Source organism: Scyliorhinus canicula, chromosome 12 (genome assembly GCF_902713615.1).
Source record: "Scyliorhinus canicula chromosome 12, sScyCan1.1, whole genome shotgun sequence".
NCBI lineage: Eukaryota > Metazoa > Chordata > Chondrichthyes > Carcharhiniformes > Scyliorhinidae > Scyliorhinus > Scyliorhinus canicula.
Genome location: NC_052157.1, coordinates 52,066,412 through 52,086,718, shown reverse-complemented (window position 1 = coordinate 52,086,718; position 20,307 = coordinate 52,066,412).

Here is a 20,307-nt window from a genome sequence, read left to right as displayed (position 1 = left end):
GCACATTCTCTCCATGTTTGCATGGGTTTCGCCCCCACAACCCAAAGATGTGCAGGTTAGGTGGATTGGGCATGCTAAACTGACCCTTAACTGGAAAAAATGAATTGGGTACTCTAAATTTATTTTAAAAAAATAATCACTGGCAGGGAGGGAACAGACCGTGAAAACGATGGTTCTCCCCAGATTCCTGTATGTCTTTCAGTGCCTCCCCATCTTCATCCCGGGTAAATAAGGTTATTTCGGGTTTTGGGCAGGTAAATCCCCGCGAATGCAGAAAGTGTCGCTGGAGCACAGTCGGGGGGAGGGTGAGTTGGTGTTGCCGAACTTTTGTAATTACTACTGGGCGGCTAATATAGCCATGATTAGGAAATGGGTATTGGGGGAGGGGGAAGTGTCAATGTGGGAGCGAATGGAGGCGACCACATGTAAAAACACAGGGTTTGGGAGCACTGATAACGGCACCTCTTCCGTTGTCGCCGGCCCGATGCTCCACAAATCCGGTGGTGGTGGCGGCTCTGAGAATCTGGGGGCAGTGGAGAAGATATAAGAGAGTGGAGGGAGCATCCGTTTGGACCCCGATTTATAATAAACATTGGTTTGTACCGGGTAGGCTGGGTGGTGGGTTCGGAGATGGCAAAGGGCAGGAATTAGGAGGATGGGGGATCTATTGATTGACAGAAGCTTCCCCAGCTTGAAAGCCTTGGAGGATAAATTTGAATTGCCAGTAGGGAATGGGTTTAGGTATCTGCAGGTCCGAGACTTCCTGAGAGGCAGGTTCCGGCCTTCCGACTGCACCCGCCACGGGGGATACAGGACAGAGTGGTCTCCAGTACATGAGTGGGAGAGGGGAAGGTATCAGATATCTACCAGGAACTTTTGGAATCGGAGGAAACTCTGGTGGAGGAGCTCAAGGGCAAGTGGGAAGCCAAGCCAGGAGGAGAGATAGAGGCGGGTCTGTGGGCGGATGCCCTAAGCAGATTTAATACATCCTCATCATGTGCCAGATTTATGCTAATATGGGCTGTTTAGCACAGGGCTAAATCGCTGGCTTTGAAAGTAGACCAAGGCAGGCCAGCAGCACGGTTCAATTCCCGTACCAGCCTCCCCGGACAGGCGCCAGAATGTGGCAACTAGGGGCTTTTCACAGTAGCTTCATTGAAGCCTACTCGTGACAATAAGCGATTTTCATTTCATTTTTCATTCAAGGTAGTTTGTTTTAGGGTTGGGGTGTGTGAAGATTGTGATGGGGTGAAAATGTTTATTGTACCATGTTTAGGACGCTGTTATGGTTATTATTATATAAATTGCAAATACCCTAATAAAAATATTTTTTTTAAAAAGCTTTGACAAAGAGTCATTGGACTCGAAATGTTAGCTCTTTTCTCTCCCTACAGATGCTGCCAGACGTGCTGAGATTTTCCAGCATTTTCTCTTTCGTTCTTGAGAATATACACTGTTTCCTGGATTGGATACGCAATCTTCCCAAGAGTATACAGTTTTCCGGATTGGGTACGTTACCTTTCCAAGAGGATACACTGTTTCCAGGAGTAGGTACACTATCTTCTCAAGAGCATGCACTGTTTCTCCAATTTGGTACACTATCTTCCTGAAAGTATACACTGTTTCCCGGATTGGGTCCACTATCTTCCCGATTCTCCAGTATATTATTCTGTGATTCTGAGTCCCTCTGTTTACTGAATTGCATACTCTATCTTCCCCAGAGTATATACAATTTCCCTGGTTTAGGTACACTATCTTTCTGAGAGTTAACTGTTCCCGGAGTGGGCACACTATCTCCCTGTTTCCCAGAGTGTAGTTAATAATAATCTTTATTAGTGTCACAAATAGGCTTACATTAACACTGCAATGAAGTTACTGCAAAAATCCCCTAGTCGCCACACCCTAGCGCCTGGTCGGGTACACTGAGGGAGAATTCAGAATGTCTTTTGGGATTTGTGGGAGAAAATCAGAGCACCCGGAGGAAACCCACGCAGGCACAGGGAGACCATGCAGACTCCGCACAGACAGTGATCCAAGCCAGGAATCGAACTCGGATCCCTGGCGCTGTGAAGCAACAGTGCTAACCACTGTGCTACCGTGCCGCCCATCTTGCTGGTTATATGGTCATTTTGGACCAGCCATAGAGAGGAGACCCAAAGCCTGAACAAATAATGACTGAATAAATCTTTGCAGATGAAGAACAGCAATTAGATCAAAGTTATTATTGAAGCTGATTAGCAGAGGCTTTGCGAGACTTTATATGTAAAGTTGATGAATTACAGACACATATGGTGTTCTTATTTTGAAGCTATAACGAAGACTTACCTTAAACATTGACAGGAATGATAAATCAATATAGTGGCTACATTCAGGAGTGATGCAGGGCTCGAAGATTCAATCTATTTGCTTTGATTGAAGATCTCCCAGGCTGATGCCATTGCCATCTCCATTGACAGATGGAGATCAGGTCTTGCTGGGCTGGCACTCAGGAAGAATTAATTCAAAAAGACATGTCACTTTTTTGTGCCAATTGTAACTGGTGACTAATGGAATGAAATAATTAATCTGTGTTTAGTAGGTGGGGACTGGACTGACTGAATTTCTCTACTGTTTAATGGCTACTTGTGGTTGGATGGACTGAGATAATGATTAATTTCTGATGTTTAATGTTCAATTCCTAAAACAGCATCTGGTTCCCCAAAGGCACACAATGGCCATCAGAACAGTGTTAAATGTTAAACACAATGGGTAGGAATCATTGAGGTATGGCTATACCTGTTTGTTCCTGCAGGAAATTTCATCTCTGACTTGGAACGTTAGTGGGGAAAATGATTCAATTGGAGAGATAGGGGGTGGGAGAGTGAAATTGAGGGTGGGGGGTGAAATAATGGTGTGGTGGGTGTGGGGAGATGGAGGAGTCAGGGTTGGAGGATACATGGGAGGGTGTGTGATGTTGTTGGGGGGTGGAGAGGTCGGGGTGTCAGGGGAGGGATGCCGGATGGGTGGGAGGGTCTGGGAAGTGGATGGGGGGAGGGGAGCTGGCGTTGGGGGATTGGTCAAAGGTGGAGGTTGTGAATAGACATCAGGTGAAGGCACGATTGAATTTGGTTGTGATGCCTCACCCAGTTAATTATCCCATCGGCATACAGTTTCAGCTAATCCATTGAAAATGCCCCACCAAGTCTGGAAGGAGTCAGAGGGTGGCCCTCACCACAGGAGCAGCAGGAAGAAAGGGCTGAATGGGACAACTGGAACCCCCTCGGAGACTCCATTGCAGATCAACACTGGCTGACAGAGACTGAAATGATAATTTCTCTCCTCCTGCCTCACTCAGAATAAATGCACAGTACTTACAACACCAGGTTAAAGTCCAACAGGTTTGTTTCAAACACTAGCTTTCGGAGCACTGCTCCTTCCTCAGGTGAATGAAGAGGTATGTTCCAGAAACATATATATAGACAAAGTCAAAGATGCCAGACAATGCTTGGAACGCATTTGCAGGTAATTAAGTCTTTACAGATCCAGAGATAGGGGTAACCCCAGGTTAAAGAGGTGTGAATTGTCTCAAGCCAGGACAGTTGGTAGGATACACAAGCCCAGGCCGGATGGTGGGGGATGAATGTAATGCGACATGAATCCAAGGTCCCAGTTGAGGCCGCACTCATGTGTGCGGAACTTGGCTATAAGTTTCTGCTCGGCGATTTTGCGTTGTCGTGCGTCCTGAAGACCGCCTTGCAGAACGCTTACCCAGAGATCAGAGGCTGAATGCCCTTGACTGCTGAAGTGTTTCCCGACTGGAAGGGAAGATTCCTGCCTGGCGATTGTCACGTGATGTCCGTTCATCTGTTGTCGCAGCGTCTGCATGGTCTCGCCAATGTACCACGCTTCGGGACATCCTTTCCTGCAGCGTGTGAGGTAGACAACGTTGGCCGAGTCGCACGAGTATGTACCGCGTACCTGGTGGGTGGTGTTCTCACGTGTAATGGCGGTACGCATGTCGATGATCTGGCACGTGCTAAATTGCCCCTTATTGTCCAAAGATTGGGTAGGGTTGTGGGGTTAGGGTGGGGGACTGGGCTTTTGGGGGGTCCGTGCAAACTCGAAGGGCCGAATAACATCCATCTGCACTGCAGGATTCTATGATTCCGTGATTTCTTAATTTAAAATCAATTCTAGCAGCAGAGGTCTTTTTTATAAATTTAGAGTATCCAATTATTTTTTTGCAATTAAGGGTTTATTTAGCGTGGCCAATCTACTTACCCCACGCATCTTTTGCATTGTGGGGGTGAGACCCACGCAGACACGGGGAGAATGCGCAAAGTCCACACGGACAGTGACCCGGGTAGCGGCAGTGGTTTTGGAGATTTTTAAAAATAAGAGAAGATTATTTCTTATCAGAGATTTATGGTGCAATTCAACCGAAACATTTCCAAATGTCATTTTGAGCAGGTTTGGCGGGATGTTTCTCGCTGGCTTTTTGGGTGAGATCCACGCCGGTATTCACCCACACTTAGTTGCTTTTTTGTGGCTTGGGGAGTTTCTTCCTGGTCTAGCCCACACTTAGAAACTTTTTCCACCACTGGGGAGCTGAACTCGCCGGCGAGACCGGTTCCTCAGAGATGGGGGCAACATTTTGAAATGGTTTGAGGGTCTCCCACATCCCTTACCCATGGGCAGTGCCACCCCCCACAAACATGGGCATTACCCTGCCCAAGTAAGGACACACTGCTATGGGGTCGCTGTCGGCCTCCCTTTTCAGGCCCCCTCAACCCCACTTTCATGGGTATACCCCTCCTCAGGCTCTGACCATTGGCAGTGCCAACCTGGCACCAGGGCACCTTGGCACTGCCAGCCTGGCACCCAGCAATGCCCTGGCACACAGTGCTAACCAGGCATTCTGGCACTGCCAGGGTGCCAGGAGGAATGCCAGGGTACGACCCTGCCCTGTCGCTGACCACCCAAGGGGGCTCCAATCGCATTTGGGACGCCAAGTGCCCATCACGCTTGGTCTCTGCTTGTGGAGACCAGTACTAATCAGTGCCAGGTTGAGGCCATGCCGGTGAGGCCGGTGACTCCCGGGCGGTTAGTGAATTCGGCACCAAATTAGCCGAGCATATTTGAATGAGCCTAGTAGCTCAGTTGAATATAATTACCTGGATCATGCCCAGCGAGGGTGTGACCCAGGCTTCACAAATCAGATGACTTGCGCATGGTTTCATATCCGGCGTGATACCCGATTTGGGCCTCTACCACAATATACCCGGTGGGCCCAGGTCTGTGCTGGGCGCACCACAATGGCAGAATCGTGCTCTTACCTCAGATATTTGAACACAGGACGGCATGGTGACACAGTGGTTAGCACTGCTGCCTCACGGCGCTGAGGACCCGGGTTCAATTCCGGTCCCGGGTCACTGTCCATGTGGAGTTTGCACATTTCCCCCCCATGTCTGCGTGGGTCTCACCCCCACGACCCAAAAAGATATGCAGGGTAGGTGAATTGGCCACGCTAAATTGCCCCTTCATTGCTAACAATGAAGAATTGGGTACTCTAAATTTAAAAAAAATACACAAACATTAAAGTTAAAGCAATTCATTTTAAAACTGGAAGTCGCAACACAGCTATGACATCAATGCAGGACGGATATTTTCTTGGTTGAGTTGATACTTTAGTCGGAGTGAATGTCTTTTACAGACAAACGATTCTCGTGAATCTGCGAAGCTCCTTGTAGATGACTAGCTAGAAAGTTGGTTCACAAGTGGACTTGGAATTTGGAACTAGTACAGTACATTTGCTGCAGCTATGGTGAGTGAGCTGTGGCAGATGTTTCCAGGTGCTTGCGAGGTTTCTCACACACACGGTCCTGCTTTGTTCAGCTGCCGTCCCTGAAAGTCCCTTTCAGTCACATGACTGCAGGGTCAACACTGCTGGGGCCCAGACCACCACGATACAATAGCAGTCGACACAATGGCCGTTCCTTCTTATCTTTGTCCCAACCTGGGCTCAAATAGCCTCCTTTGTTCATGACACTTGGAGACCAACAGTCCATGGATCTCATTATCCCTCAAATACTGGTTCTTCCTTACACATTGATATGTTTAAAACAACACAGGTGGCTGCAAAGTTCCCTTATTCAGATTCATGTTTTAAAAAATATATAATTATTGAAACTTTACATTTTAGAAACAGATGCAACAAAGCTACAAAATTATACCAGACATAATGATCGCCGAAAAAACAGGCTCAATAAACACAGGGACAGAATGGAACAGGTGAATGACATCACAACTGGCTCGGTACAGTCATTGGGCTAAACTGAATATTCCCACAACACAGACCAAGGAAAGAACAGGATAAAGTTATAAAAGTATATCGCAGGACGGTGCCAACCCTCCCAGGCCACACTACTCACAGCTAGATCGGGCACACACCAGCACAGCCCCCTCGACTCCAGCAGCACCATAGGCATTAACAACACAGTCCAGCCATCTCTTTCAGATATCAGACCCAATTGCATCCAGCTGACCTTCGCAACCCATGCTGCCCGACCTTCATGACCCACACCCGCCAACCTTTGGACCCACGCTGGCTGACCTTCGGGACGCACACCGTCAGAACTTCGGGACCCATCCCAGCCAAACTTTGGGACCACTCTGGCCGACCTTCGTGACCCACGCCACATTCGCTTACCTTTAATGTGACAGGTGAGCCTGCTTGATCCTCATGATCTTACTGCAATCAGGTTCACATGGAGAGAGGGCAATGCGCGTATCAGGTGCAAACCTCAGCCAGTTCCTTTGTGCCATCTTTACCTTTGTGAAAACAGAAAATTCAACCTCTTACATGTACGTCATTGTGAAGGGCAATAGCAACAAAATGCTTACTTTACTCAGCATAGGATACTCCTGAAAGATGCTACTCCAGAATGCGGACATCCTCATTGGCTTTTGATGTGTTTTTAATGTGGTATTACAAGTCAGATACAGCAGCGTAGTCCTTTAATTTGGAGTCAGTTGTAAGTTTTTTCCTTTTTTTAAATAAATTTAGAGTATCCAATTCATTTTTTCCAATTAAGGGGCAATTTAGCATGGCCAATCCACCTACCCTGCATATCTTTGGGATGTAGGGGCGAAACCCACGCAAACACGGGGGAATGTGCAAACTCCACACGGACAGTGACCCAGAGCTGAGATCGAACCTGGGACCCCGGCGCCATGAGGCAGCAGTGTTAACCACTCCGCCACTATGCTGCCCCTGAGTCAGCTGTAAGTTAATAACTGACTCTGGGGTCTCATCCTGAAAAGGAATTTTTTACCCATCAATCTGAAACTTCTCCTCTCATTTGCCAGTACTTCCCTGCATATAACGCACATGGGCTTTACATCCTTATTTGTATTGACACAATTGACAAAACCATATCTCACTAAATCATCTTTATACTGCTTTGTTCCCAGCTTAAGTTTTTTCTTTTTAAGTTGTTAACCAGAGGCCCTGGAGCTCTGAACAGAGCTAACGCTAGCACTGCTCTGTCCTGCCCTGGACTCTTCTCAGCAATTCTATCCAGCAGATTCTATTGTGAGGTCCTGTCCACTAGGTAAACTGCTTATCTGAGCCTCTGGCCGTCTCTCTCTTGTAAGAAAATGATTTATCTTCACAGTCCTCCTGCCTTGGTTGCTGGCAGTTAGAAAATGGAAGAAGGACTTCCAGTGGAGGCCATGGAGTAAGTGGTCGCACATTTGGCAGCTCCTGCTCGAGGTGGTTTTTCCGGTCCTTTTCCCCGTGTGCTGGCCGGATGTTTTGGTGGAAAAAGGCGACCAGATGGTGGAGGAAAGTTATACATCACTTGGGGTGTCAGTGGATGGAGGCACGAACCAGAAGTGGGTCGAGAAGGAAGGAGCTGGTAGAGCAAGAACCTCTTCGTGTGGCACAGGGGAAGATGGTGGCAGGTAAAGGGTCGGCCCTACCAGGCCAATGGTTGACGGGGAAGTTGGTGGACTTCCTGAATGAGAAGGTTATCCAGCAGAGAAGGACATTCAGGAGGATGTGGCGAAGGTGGTAGACCTGCTGAAAGTGGGGGTCGATCGGGTGCTGCAGAGGCTGGAGACCCTGGGGATCCAGAAGATGGAGGAGGCAGTGGGAGAGCACGACGAGCAGCTTACTTCATTGGCAGCTGAGATCGGGATGATATGGGAGTCCCAGAAGCAGCTAAAGGAGAGGGTAGAGAATCTGGAGAACCGCGCCTGGAGACAAAATTTAAAAATTCTTGTGGTGCCAGAGGGCATCGTGGGAGCGAACACTGGTTTATATATAGCCAAATTGCTGGAACAGCTGATGGGGGGAGAGGGCCTTTGACTGGCCCCTGGAGGTCGACCAGGTGCATAGGGCGCAGAGAATAATAATAATCTTTATTGTCACAAGTAGGCTTACATTAACACTGCAATGAAGTTACTGTGAAAAGCCCCTAGTCGCCACATTCCGGCACCTGTTTGGGTACAGAGAGAGAATTCCGCTAAAAGCACGTCTTTCGGGACTTCTGGAAGGAAACCTGGGACCCTGGTGCTGTGAAGCAACAGTGTTAACCACTGTACTACCATGCCACCCATAAGATGAGGAAGCCGCAGGTGAATGAGCTGCCGAGGGCAATTGGTTGAGGATCCATTGGTTCCTAGATAAAGCTCTGAGCATACCAGAACCTGGATGTGGAACTGGCTAAGAGGAGAGCCGAGTTCAACTGAGTCAACGGGTTAGGGCGGCATGTGGGGCAGTGGATAGCACTGGGACTGCAGCACTGAGGACCCGGGTTCAAATCCCGGCCCTGGGTCACTGTCCGTGTGGAGTTTGCACATTCTCCTCATGTTTGCATGGGTTTCACCCCCACAACCCAAAGATGTGCAGGTTAGGTGGATTGACCATGCTAAATTGCCTCTTAATTGGAAAAAAAATAATTGGGTACTCTAAATTTATTTTTAAAAACTGAGTCAAGGCTGCACTCTTCAAGAAGGGGGTGAAGTTCGGGATGCTGTACCTGGCCCGCCTCGGGATGACTTACAACAGCCGCGAGTATTATTTTGGGACACTGGAGGAGACAACGGAGTTTGTGAGGGACAATGAACTGGCAGGAGGGGGAGGACATTGAACTTTGGAGGAAGTATGAGAAGATGTTGGTTCTCTCTGCCTTTTTGTTCTATTGTTTGTGAGGTGAGGTTAGAGGAGAACCTCTCTTCTTTGAAGTGTTGGAAGTGTGCGAGCGAGGGGGGTGAGGGGAATCGGTTAATATGTTTGGCGCCTTGGGTGGGGGCTGCCAGGGTAGCTGGGCGGGCTAGTTAATGGAAGCGCAGTGGGGGTGAGCAGGTGGTTAGACAATACAGTGGGATGAGATTGTTGTTTTGTTTAGGGGAGGGGGGACTGCTGACAAAGGTGAGGCTGTTGTGGGGAAGCGGCTGGTGACAGTGGACACCCGAGGGCGGGCCTGGAGGGTCACATGGACCGGGGACTGGTCCAAGAAGGAATATGGTTGATCGGCCGGGGAGGAGGGTGGGATGCCCCCCGATCAGGTTGGTCATGGAATGTGGGAGGGCTGAATGGGCCAGTCAAACGGTCGCACGTATTCACACAGCTGAGGAGCTTGAAGGCAGACATGACCTTTTTGCAAGAAACACATTTGCAGATCGGGGATCAGACCGGGCTAAGGAAAGGGTGGGTCGGGCAAGTCTTCGGGTAGGGAGCGAAGGGGCTGGATAGAGGCCCAGGGATAGGTGGAGATTGACAAAGGTGTCGTGGACAGAAAGATGAAGGGAATGTGAACAGTGGTGATTAAGGCTAAGAAGGGTGCTGATAGTGGTGCAGAAAGAGATTAGAATGTGCAAATGGCAGAACAAAGATCAGCAGCATGGCAAAGGGCAACAAGGAACAAATGGCCCAAATGGGGTGGGGGGAACGGGGTACAATGGTGAGGGAAAAACAGATTGATGGAAGAAAGGAAAATAAAAATGGGTGGAGGTGAAGATGGAGGAGAGATACATTAACAGCGTTCAAAAGGCAATGGATAGGATGGGTATAGAGGGATACGGCTGAAGGAAATGCTGATGGTTTTGTCCATGTGTGGTATCATGACCAGTACAGGCTTGGAGGGCTGAAGGGCCTGTTCCTGTGCTGCATTGTTCTTTGAATTCTTTGAATTCTATTCAGGATCAGATATGAAGACACGGGGGATGGTGGTGCTGATAAATAACCAGATAACGTGTGAGGTGGTGACTACAGTGGCAGATTCAGGGGAAAGGTTTGTGATGGTGAGCAGGAAATTGGAGGGGATGCCAGTGGTCCAGGTGAACGTTTACGCCCCAAATTGGAACGATGTTGAATTCCTGAGGCGGGTGTTAGGGAAGATCCCGGAAGTGGACTCCCACCGGCTCATCATGGAGGGTTGTGGAGGGGGGAGACTTTAATACGGTCATTGAGCCAGGGTTGGATTGGTCGAGTCTGCAGTCGGGAAGGGCCGAGGGCAATTGGAATTTTCGTACTTCTCCCATTTGCACATTACTCGCGGATCGATTGCTTTGTGGTGGATAGGACTGCTGGCAGGGGTGGTCAACTCGGGGTACATGCCGATTGTGGTCTCGGATCTGGGTGGACTTGCAAGTGGACTGGGGGGGGGGGGGGGGGGGGGGGCAGCGCCCGCAGTGAAGATTAGACGTGGGGTTGTTCGTGGATGGGGAGGTGTGCGAGCGGGTGAGGGTTGCTATTCGGGGGTGTAGAGCTGAATGACACGGGTGAGGCTTCAGCCACCACGTTATGGGAGGCACTTCAGGCTGTGGTCAGAGAGCACTTCACATTGATCTGGGTGCATAGGGATAAGACGGAGCGGGCAGAGATGGCTGGACTGCTGGTTGAGATTTTGCGGGTTGATGGGTATTCGGAGGCCCTGAGGCAGGGTTGTTGAAGGAACGGTAGAAGCTCCAGCTGGGAGTTTGGGCGTGTGTCTAAGTGGAAAGCAGTGGGGCAGTTGCGGAGGGCCAGGGGGGCAGTGTATGAGTATGGGGAGAAGGCAAGTGGGATGCTGGCTCACCAATTTAGGAAGCAGGAGGCGGCGAGGGAGATCGGAAAGGTGAAGGATGAGAGGGGAAGGGTGGTCTTGGACCCGGTGGGGGTGGGTGGGGTTTTTGCGGGATTTGATAAGACGCACTCTGAATTGGAGCCTCCAGCCGGGGGAGGGAATGCAGCAATTCCTAGACGGGTTGGAGTTCCCTAAAGTAGAGGAGGACCTGATGGAGGGGCTCGGGGAGGTAATGGAGGGTATGGGGTGATGCAGGCAGAGAAGGCCCTGAACCCTGATGGGTTCGCGATAGAATTTTCTGAGATGTTTTCTGGGTATGTGGGGCGCCTGTTGGTAAGGGCATACAATGAGGCAAGGCGAGGGATAAGGGAGTCCTTCACCCTAGGTTATCGCAGGGGTCCATATCCTTAATTTTGAAGAAGGATAAGGACCCGGAGCAGAGTGGGTCTTACTGCCTGATATCACTGCTGAATGTGGATGTCAAACTGTTGGCAAAGATCTTGGCCTTGCAGATTAAGGACTGTGTGCCGGGGGTGATAGGAGAGGGCGAGACGGGGCTTGTAAAGGGGAGGCATCAGTCAGCTAACGTTAGGCGGTTATTAAACGCGATAATGATGCTCCCGGAGGGACAGGATGTGGAGGTGGCGGTCGCTATGGGCGCAGAGAAGGCGTTTGACTGGGTGGAATGGGAGTATCTGTGGGAAGTACTGAGATAGTTCGGGTTTGGGTAGGGGATTGTGGACCGGATCCGGTTGCTGTTTCGGGCACCAGTAGCGAGTGTAAGGATGAATCGGGTGAGTTTGGGGTATTTCGGGCTACACTGTGAGACAAGGCAGGGATGCCCACTCTCCTCATTCCTTTTTGCCTTGGTGATAGAGCCATTGGCAATGGCGGCTAGAGCATCAAGGAGTTGGGAAGGGATAATGCAGGTAGAGTGGAGCACGGGTCTCGTCAAATATGGGCAATCTGCTGCTTTATATATCGGATCCACTGGGAGTATTGTGGGAATTATGAATATTTTAGAGGAATTCAGCCTGTTTTCTGGATATAAGTTAAAATGCGAAACAGTGAGGTCTTCCCGATCCAGACAAGGCCGCAGGAGAGGAGGTTGACTGAGCTGGTGTTTAAAGTGTTGGGGGGCGAGCTTTAGGTATTTGGGCATCCAGGTGGTGTGGGAAAAGGAACAACGACATAAATTGAATTTGGCCTGGTTGGTGGAACAGACAAGGGGGACTTTAAAGTTGGGACGTGCTCCCGTTGTTGCTGGTGGGATGGGTGCAGGCAGCGAAAATGACAGTACTCCCGAGGCTCGTATCTGTTTTCCAGAACCTCCAAAACTTCATTCCAAAGGTTTTTTTCAGGAAAATTAATGCTCTCATTTCGGGGTCTGTGTGGGCGGGAAATCCCCACAGGTAAAGAAGGTGCTGTAGGAACCGTGAAATGGGGGGGGGGGGGGGGGGGCTGACCTTGCCAAATTTAACGAATTATTACTGGGCGACGAATATAGCCATGGTTAGGAATTGGCAGTGGGGGAGGGGTCGGTGTGGGAGCGGATGGAGGCAGCCCCTTCTAAGGGCACAAGTTTAGGGGCATTGTTGACGGCGCCTCTGCCGTTCTCTTCGGCCAAGTACTCCATGAGCCCTGTGGCAGTGGCGACCCTGAGGGCATGGGGGCAATGGCGGCAGCAATTGAAGTTGGAGGATGCCTCAGTGTGGGCACCGATCTGCGGGAATCATAGATTTGCACTGGGAGGCTTGGACGCAGGGTTCCATGGGTGACGGTAGGCAGGGATCGATCGGTATGGGGACCTGTTTGGGGGAGGCATCTTTTTGAGTTCAGAGGAATTGGAAGAGGAGTATGAGCGGCCCAGTGGGAATGGGTTTAGGTACTCAAAGGTGCGGCATTATGTGAGGATGCAGGTGTCGTCCTTTCCTGACTTGCTGCCCCCCCCTGAGGCTACAGGATAAGGGGTGGGGAGGGTAAGGTATTGAGATTGATAAAGAGTTAATGGACTGGGAGGGAGACCCGATAGGAGAAGTCAAACGCAAGTGGGAGGAGGAATTGGGGGTCAAATGGAGGCTGGGTTGTGGGAGGAGGCTTTGAGGAGGGTGAACTCATCTTCCTCGTGTGCTAGGATTAGCCGTATTCAATTTAAGGGCGCATAAGACGGTGGCCAAGATGAGCAGATTCTTTGAAGGGGTGGAGGATAGGAGTAGACGGTGCACGTGGAGGCCTGCAAACCATGTTCACATGTTTTGGACATGTCCAAAGCCGAAAGGGTTCTGGCAGAGGTTCGTGGACGTTATGTTTGATGTGCTGCAGGTGAAGGTGGCCCCATGTCCAGAAGTGACGATGGCCGGAGTTTCGGAAGACCTGGGAGTCCAAGGGGTGAGAGAGAACGGCGTTTTGGCCTTTGCCTCTCTGGTAGCCCGGAGACGGATTTTGTTGGAGTGGAGATACTCGAGGCTGCCAAAGCCAGGGGTTAAAATGGGGGAGGCAGGATGGGTGGATGGGAACGGCAGGGACGGTGGGGCGGTTGGGTGTTATTTATTCTGTGGTTTCCTGTTTGTTCGTATTCTGGTTTTGGCAGTGTTTAATGTATATACAAATGCCTTAATAAAACAATTAAAAAAAAAAAGAAAATGGAAGAAGCTCTCCCTTGCGATTTGGCGCCAAAGGCAGGTACATACAAGGCGCTTGGTGTCAAGTGTACATGCATGACATGTGACCTGCTCTCTGCTGCCACTTCTGGCCGGAAGACTACTCACAGCCTCATTTCCTTCGCATTTAAAAGACGGCAGCGGCCGCCATTCTCAATAAAAATGCACCAGCAACCATAGGGTACTTCCCTGCGATCAGGACCATTGCGAAAATGCCACAACCGATTGGTCTGCAAACCTTCCAACACCCGCCTGTGACCCACCCACACGTCACGACCTGCATTTTGAAAAACCCTGTAAGACAGCATGATTACATTTCGGATTAAAACTGCACAAATCTCAGAGTTCCCGGATGCACGAAGGGAGCAAAAGCCAAGGATGAAACAGGATTGGGATCCACGAGCACACAGGACCTTCCAAGAATTCCAATGATTGAAGCACAGGACATTATTACTTCCACCATGGTGACTCACCAACATCCAGGTGGTCCACATCCTAGGCCCTGGCCAGGGCTGCCGGGGCTGACCCGACTGGTACGTCCACTTCCAACCCCTCATGACAAGCATCAGGAACAGACCAACACAGAACCAGCGATCGGTGGGTCAAACCAATTCCAGCCTCAAAGATAGTATACGATGTGCTCCATCGAATCTGAAATGCCCTGTCTCCAAGTCAAGATTATCAAAACATGGAAGCCAGCCTTCGAACGCACTCGGGACTCTTCTACCAGCTCTCACCAGGGACCAGAGGTGCCCCTCTGGGTCCCCCTCTCCTTCCTCCGAACCCGTCAGGATGGGCGGCAAGCCATGCAGCAGGGACTCGACAGTACGGAGACGGGCATCCACCAGGGACAGTGCTCTCTCAAGAACAAGAACCTCTGGGCGGCACAGTGGTTCGCACTGCTGTCTCACCGAGGTCCTGGGTACGATCCCGATCCGGGGTCACTGTCCGTGTGGAGTTTGCATATTCTCCCCATGTCTGCATGGGTCTGACCCCCGCAACCCAAAAATGCGCAGAGCCACGCTAAATTGCACTTTAATAGGATTTTTTTAAAAAAAGAACAAGAACCTCCTAGTGTGTCTCCAACACCTCCATAAAAGTGCAGCTCCTGGAAGCCAGCCCTGACCTGCGCCTCAGAGCCAGGATGACATCTCCATTGGTTACCATCATCCGATGCACAGAGCATCACCTAGGCGGAGCCCGCTCAATAGCAACAGCGCGAATGAAAGCAGGGCCCAACCCCAGCCCACTCCAGCCGCCACGGTCACATGAGTTTTTCTTTTCGCAAAGACACCGACCAAACACTTCTCGGGACATTACATGAAAAACTCAACAGAGCCAGAGCTCGCACAAACACAGCGGCTCAGGCGCTCACATCATGTGACCACCCCTCCAGATCCATGCTTAACTAAATACTGCCCGTTGAATAGGATCGGATCCACGGTTCAAATACCCACAGTCACATGCTGTGTTGCAGGCATCCTTCAGAAAGTATTATCTTACAATCCATAATATCCAATTTCCTCATGCTTGTATTGAACATGACAGAACGTGTCCCCCTGTTTGTCAATTTTATCTAATTTACTCTTTTAGAAGTGCTGTGGGTTGTTTTCAGTAAATTAAATGTGATTATATCAATGAACATAGTTCCTGTTGATCCCAGGCAGTGGAGAATTTGGTGTCAAGTTCATGATGTTCAAGGCAGTCACATTACCAACAAGTTGTATTTTTACCCCAGTGTATACGCAACAAAATGTCTGATGGTGCATCACAGGGTGAGAATCTGACAAAGTTTGACGCTGATTCTCACAGGGAGTCAGCAGAGTGCGTGATCAGAGGTTGAATCAGCAAGAAACATTTTAAAGGATAACTTTTTAAAACTGAATTTAGAGTACCCAATTATCTTTTTAAGGAATAATGTAAAGGAGAGAGAGAGAAAGGTGGGGGGTGCGAGAGGGAGGGAATATCAGAGCTTAGGCCCCCCAAGCAGATGAAGGCACGGCCGCCAATGTTGGAGTGTGTGGTGAATGTGTAACCACTATAATTCACACTGTACATTACTGTGTCCCTGTGGGCTCCATCTGTGAGCCGTTGCGCGGCTCTGCCCACAGGGGGAGATGAGGAGCATGTACAGGGCTCCGCCCTCGGCTCCACCCCCTTCAGGAAGTATAAGTGCTGCGGTCCTGCGAGACTGCCTTCAGTTCAGATAGTCGCAGGCAGGCTCAGTTGTAAGCCGATTAAAGCCACAGTTTACTTCAACTCGTGTCTCTGAGTGAATTGATGGTCGCATCAGAGTGATGAGAATCGAGGGATGCTTGGGGTCGGAATTGGATGGGCGCAGAGATCTCAAAGTGACTGGCGGAAGTTACGGCGATAAGGCGGGTTGTAGAGGGTGGAAATGTTTACAGAGATATGGAGGATTGTAGGGGGTGGGAAGGTTACAGAGATAGGGAGGGTTGTAGGGGCTGGATGAGGTTACAGAAATAGGGAGGGTGTAGGGACTGGAGGAAATTGCAGAGCTAGGGAGGGGTGTAGGGACTGGAGGAAGTTACAGAGATTGGGAGGGGTGTAGCGACTGGAGGAAGTTGCAGAGATAGGGAGGGGTGTAGGGACTGGAGGAAATTGCAGAGCTAGGGAGGGGTGTAGGGACTGGAGGAAGTTACAGAGATAGGGAGGGGTGTAGGGGCTGGAGATGTTTACAGAGATATGGGGCTGGATTCTCCACCCCGCCGCGCCACATTTCTCTTTAACCCGCCAGCGGGATGCTCCATTATGCCAGCTGGTCAATGGGGTTTCCCATTGTGGGGCAGCCCCACGCCGTCGGGAAGCCCCCGGGCTATCGGCAAAATGGAGCCCGGTGGAGAATCCAGCCCAGGGAGTGTTTTAGGGACTGGGGAGGTTACAGAGATAGTGAGGGTTGTAAGGGCTGGAGGAGAATATAGAGTTAGGGAGGGTTGTAGGGGCTGGAGAAGTTGACAGAGAAGGGAGAGTTGCAGGGGCTGGAGAAGGTTAGCGATAGGGAGGGCTGAACAGGTATAGGGAGTGCTGTCGGGGCTGGAGGGTTTTACAGAGATAGGGAGTGTTGTAGGAGCTGGAGAATTTTAACCATAGGAAGAGTTGTAGGGGCTGGAGCTGGTTACAGAATTGGGAGGGTTGTAGAGGCAGGAAAAGGTTACAGATATAGGGATGGTGGAGCCAGGCTTGTAGGGGTTAGAGGAGGTTAAAGAGGTAGGTAGGGTTGTGGGATCCAGAGGACGTTACAGAGGTAGGCAGTGTTCCAGGGGCTGCAAGAGGTTACAGAGTCAGACGGGTTGTAGGGGTTGGAGATTATAGAGTCAAGGCAGGTTGTAGGGGCTGAAGAAAGTTAAAGAGGTAAGGAAGGTTTTGTGTTTCAGAAGAGGTTGCGGAGATAAGGAGGGTTGTAGTGGCTGGAGGATATTACTGAGATTGAGAGGGTTGTAGGTACTCGAAGGGATTATAGAGATAGGGAGTGTTGTACGGAATGGAGGAGGTTAGAGAAACGGAAGGTTGTAGGGGGCGAAGGGGGTTACAGAGATAGGCAGTGTTGTAGGGGCTGGAGGTGGTTACAGAGACAGGGAGGGTTGTAAAGGCTGGAGGTGGTTACAGGGATAGGGAGTGATGTAGCAGCTGAAGGAGGTTACAGAAATAGGGAGTGTTGTATGGGCTGGAGGTGGTAACAGAGAGGGATATTATAGAAACTGGATGAGGTTAACGAGATAGGGAGGGGTGGAAGGGATGGAGGAGGTTACAGGGAAAGGGAGGGGTATTGGGCATGGAGGAGGTTAGAGAGACAGAAGGGTTGTGGGGGCTGGGGGTGGTTACCGAGATAGGGAGGGTAGTAAGCGCTGGAGGAGGTTATAAAGATAGGGAGGATTGTAGAGGCTGGAGGAGGCTACAGAGATAGAGAGGTTGTCAAAGTTGGATGAAGTTACAGAGACAGAGAGGGTTGTAGTGGATGGAGGAGGTTCCAGAGATAGGGAGGGTGTAGTGGATGGAGGAAATTCCGGGGATAAGGAGGGTTGTAGTGGATGGAGGAGGTTCCGGGGAATAGGGAGGGTGTAGTGGATGGAGGAGGTACCGGGGATAGGGAGGGTGTAGTGGATGGAGGATGTTCTGGGGATAGGGAGAGTGTAGTGGATGGACGAGGTATCGGGATAGGGAGGGTATAGTGGGAGGAGGTTCCGGGAATAGGAGGGTGTAGTGCGAGGAGCATCTGGGGATAGGGAGGGTGCAGTGGATGGAGGAGGAGATGTGGGATAGGAGGGTGGAGTGGGAGGAGGATCTGGGGATAGGGAGGGTGGAGTGGATGGAGGAGGTTCCGTTGATAGGGAGGGTGTAGTGTATGGAGGAGGTTCCGGTGATAGGGAGGGTGTAGTGGATGGAGGAGGTTCCGGGGATAGGGAGGGTTGAGTGGATGGAGGAGGTTCCGGGGATAAGGGGGGTGGAGAGGTTGGAGGAGGTTCCGGGGATAGGGAGGGTTGAGTGGATGGAGGAAGTTCTGGGGATAGGGAGGGTGGAGTGGGAGGAGGTTCCGGGGATAGGGAGGGTGTAGTGGGCGGAGGAGGTTCCGGGGAGAGGGAGGGTGTAGTGGATGGAGGAGGTTCCGGGATAGGGAGGGTTGAGTGGATGGAGGAGGTTCCGGGGATAGGGAGGGTGGAGAGGTTGGAGGAGGTTCCGGGGATAGGGAGGGTGTAGTGGATGGAGGAGGTTCCGGGGATAGGGAGGGTGGAGTGGATGGAGGAGGTTCCGGGGATAGGGAGGGTGTAGTGGATGGAGGAGGTTCCGGGGATAGGGAGGGTGGAGTGGATGGAGGAGGTTCCGGGGATAGGGAGGGTGTAGTGGATGGAGGAGGTTCTGGGATAGGGAGGGTGTAGTGGAGGAGGAGGTTCCGGGGGTAGGGAGGGTGTAGTGGATGGAGGAGGGTTCCGGGGATAGGGAGGGTGTAGTGGATGGAGGAGGTTCCGGGGATAGAGAGGGTGTAGTGGATGGAGGAGGTTCCGGGGATAGGGGAGGGTGTAGTGGATGGAGGAGGTTCTGGGGATAGGGAGGGTGGAGTGGATGGAGGAGGTTCCGGGGATAGGGAGGGTGTAGTGGATGGAGGAGGTTCCGGGGATAGGGATGGTGTAGTGGACGGAGGAGGTTCCGGGGATATGGAGGGTGGAGTGGGAGGAGGAGGTTCCGGGGATAGGAAGGGTGGAGTGGAGGAGGAGGTTCCGGGGATGGGAGGGTGGAGTGGGAGGCGGTTCTGGGGATAGGGAGGGTGGAGTGGATTGAGGAGGTTCTGGGGAAGGGAGGGTGTAGTGGATGGAGGAGGTTCTGGGGATAGGGAGGGTGTAGTGGGAGGAGGAGGTTCCGGGGATAGGGAGGGTGTAGTGGGAGGAGGAGGTTACAAAGATAGGGAGGGTGGAGTAGATGGAGGAGGTTCTGGGAATAGGGAGGGTGGAGTGGATGAAGGAGGTTCCGGGGATAGGGAGGGTGGAGTGGGAGGAGGTACCGGGGATAGGCAGGGTGTAGTGGATGGAGGAGGTTCCGGGGATAGGGAGGGTGGAGTGGGAGGAGGTTCCGGGGATAGGGAGGGTGTAGGGGATGGAGGGAGTTCCGGGGATAGGGAGGGTGGAGTGGGAGGAGGTTCCGGTGATAGAGAGGGTGTAGTGGATGGAGGAGGTTCCGGGGATAGGGAGGGTGGAGTGGGAGGAGGTTCCGTGGATAGGGAGGGTGTAGGGGATGGAGAGAGTTCCAGGGAGAGGGAGGGTACTAGCAGATAGAGGAGGTTCTGGGGATAGGGAGGGTGTAGTGGGAGGAGGTTATGGGGATAGGGAGGGTGTAGTGGATGGAGGAGGTTCTGGGAAAGAGAGGGTGTAGTGGATGGAGGATGTTCTGGGGAGAGGGAGGGTGTTGTGTGTTCCGGGATAGGGAGGGTGGAGTGGATGGAGGAGGTTCTGGGGATAGGGAGGGTGGAGTGGGAGGAGGTTCCGGGGATGGGGAGGGTGTAGTGGATGCAGGAGGTTCCGGGGATAGGGAGGGTGTAGTGGATAGAGGAGGTTTCGGGGATAGGGAGGGTGTAGGGGGTTCCGGGATAGGGAAGGTGGAGTGGATGGAGGAGGTTCCGGGGATAGGGAGGGTGGAGTGGGAGGAGATTCCGGGGATAGGGAGGGTGTAGTGGGAGGAGGAGGTTACAGAGATAGGGAGGGTGGAGTGGATGGAGGAGGTTCCGGTGATAGAGAGGGTGGAGTGGATGGAGGAGGTTCCGGGGATAGGGAGTAGTGGATGGAGGGGGTTCTGGGGATAGGGAGGGTGGAGTGGATGGAGGAGGTTCCGGGGATAGGGAGGGTGGAGTGGATGGAGGAGGTTCTGGGGATAGGGAGGGTTGAGTGGATGCAGGAGGTTCCGGGGATAGGGAGGGTGTAGTGGATGGAGGAGGTTCTGGGGATAGAGAGGGTGGAGTGGGAGGAGGTTCCGGGGATAGGGAGGGTGTAGTGGATGCAGGAGGTTCCGGGGATAGGGAGGGTGTAGTGGATGGAGGAGGTTTCGGGGATAGGGAGGGTGTAGGGGGTTCCGGGATAGGGAGGGTGGAG